This window comes from Schistocerca nitens, chromosome 5, assembly GCF_023898315.1.
Source record: "Schistocerca nitens isolate TAMUIC-IGC-003100 chromosome 5, iqSchNite1.1, whole genome shotgun sequence".
Classification (NCBI taxonomy): domain Eukaryota; kingdom Metazoa; phylum Arthropoda; class Insecta; order Orthoptera; family Acrididae; genus Schistocerca; species Schistocerca nitens.
This window is the reverse complement of record NC_064618.1, coordinates 827,212,662-827,214,184: the sequence shown is the minus strand read 5'-3', so window position 1 is coordinate 827,214,184 and position 1,523 is coordinate 827,212,662. Positions and strand designations below refer to the sequence as shown.

Genomic DNA, 1,523 nt, shown 5'->3' with positions numbered 1-1,523 from the left:
CTAATAATTACAACATATGAAACTGGTGAAGGAAATTTGAAATGGGCCGCAAGCTATTACTAAATAATTACCATACAAACATGTTGTCCTCCTTTACGCTGTTTTGATTTGTAAAAAGACAGTGCTTGTACAGGTGAACTTGAACTCCACCGACAAATAAATAAATAAAAATAATGGATGTTGTTTGAGAATACTTTCTCCGTAACAGAGTAGCTGCACTTCGTTTGATTTCCTACCCACATTTATTAATTTGTATCTCTACTGCGGAAGAAGGCAGTGGCAAACCACCTCCGCTAGGACCTTGCCTAGTCGGCGGTGCGGGTCTCCCGCATCGTCCCCTACGCTCCTCGGAGTATGGGACCTCCTCCTCCTCCTCCTCCGCATCATCATCATCATCATCATCATCATCATCATCATCATCATCATCATCTGTGCTACACGAAGGCCAACGGCCTTGCCGCAGCGGTAACACCGGTTCCCGTAAGATTACCGAAGTTAAGCGCAATTGGGCTGGGCTAGCACTCGGATGGGTCACAGTCCGGGTGTGCCCAGCGCTGTTGGCAAGTGGGGTCCACTCAGCACTTGTGAGGCCAACTGAGGAGCTACTTGATGGAGAAGTAGAGGCACCAGTCGCGGAAACTGGCAACGGTCGGAAGAGTGGTATGGTGACCACATGTACCTCCGTATCCCCACCAGTGTCACCTACAGCCTGAGGATGACAATGACACGGTGGCTGGTCGGTACCGTTAAGCCTTCAAGGCCAGTTGGGACGATGCTTGTTGGTTTTTACAGGTTTTCTTTTTTCTTTTTTTTTTTTTTACTGCACTGAAAATAGATGCACAGTAATGCAATGTCGACGTTATGTTGCTATGTGACTTCTTCGGGAAGAAACTTGTTCCCTTCACTCACGGTAATTGCTATTCACAACAGGCCGGCCACTGTGGCCGAGCGGTTCTAGGCGCTTCAGTCCGGAACCACGAGACTGCTACAGCTACATGCCTCGGGCATGGATGTGTGTGATGTCCTTAGGTTAGTTAGGTTTAAGTAGTTATAAGTTCGGCTGATGACCTCAGATGTTAAGTCCCACAGTGCTCAGAGCCATTCGAACCATTTAATGAAAACAACAAGTCCCATTTTACTCTTTGTCCTCTAGTTCGCGTTTAGTACTGGTTGGTTGTGGGTTGACTTTGTTTTTCCAGCAAAGTCACTTGTACGGAAACAGCTATGCAGAATAGCGTGAACACGGTTAGTGATGAAGAATTGGTCGAGAGTAAATCGAAGAAAGACGAAAGTAATGAGTAGCAGAAATGAGAACAGCGAGAAACTTAACATCAGGATTGGTGATCACGAAGTAGATGAAGTTAAGGAATTCAGCTACCTAGGCACCAAAATAACCGATGACGGGTGGAGCAAGGAGGACCTCAAAAGCCGAACAGCTCTGGCAAAAAGGGCATTCCTGGCCAACAGAACTCTACTAGTATCAAACATAGCCCTTAATGTGACGAAGAAATTTCTGAGAATTT

The 1,523-nt window shown here is 46.2% G+C and overlaps 1 pseudogene; it reads left to right on the top strand.

The window, feature by feature from the left end:
* Nucleotides 1–444: 444 nt before the first annotated feature.
* On the top strand, nt 445–563 carry LOC126261233 (5S ribosomal RNA; annotated as a pseudogene).
* The last annotated feature ends 960 nt before the right edge of the window (nt 564–1,523 follow it).